Here is a 648-nt window from a genome sequence, read left to right on the forward strand (position 1 = left end):
CGATCTGCCTTTCTGGCGTGCCTGAGCCGTTGGATCTTCACAACAGTTAAAATCAATTTTCACCTTGTGGTCGTTTTTATTGTCCAATAACTGGCGGGCTCGCGCCGCACGTTGGTTGGCTGGGTTGCCCGTTTGCAGGTGCAGGTGGTTTTGCCCAATCAGCTCGACGCGCCCGCACCCAATCACCCGCGTCTCGCCCCACTCCCACCCCAGCCGCCAAACGAACCCTAGCCCTCTTTCTCTTTCCCCTCGATCCCCACGAGCCGCCGCACCCCTCCCTCGATCCCCACCATCCTCTCCTCGCCAGCAGCCGCCGGCCGACCTCGTCTCTCCACTCGCCTCCTCCTCTCCTCTATCATGTCACCGTCGATCCCACCGCCAGCCTTCTCCTCTGCTCGCCTCCTCCTGTCCTCTTCCATGTCACCGTCGATCCACATCGGACGTAGGTCGTCTTCGCGGTGCGGGTGGGGATGTAGGGGAGGTGTAGGATGCGGACGACAAGGGAAGGAGGAGGCCGGCGAGGAAGGCAAGCAACAGCGGGGAAGGAGAAGGTGAGCGATCCTAGCATGGGGAAGGGGCAGGGTGAGGCCTCGCGCACCTGCCGGCGGCCGGCAGGTCGACTTGTTGCGCCACCGCGTCGTCATCTCC

This window comes from Triticum dicoccoides, chromosome 2A, assembly GCF_002162155.2.
Source record: "Triticum dicoccoides isolate Atlit2015 ecotype Zavitan chromosome 2A, WEW_v2.0, whole genome shotgun sequence".
NCBI lineage: Eukaryota > Viridiplantae > Streptophyta > Magnoliopsida > Poales > Poaceae > Triticum > Triticum dicoccoides.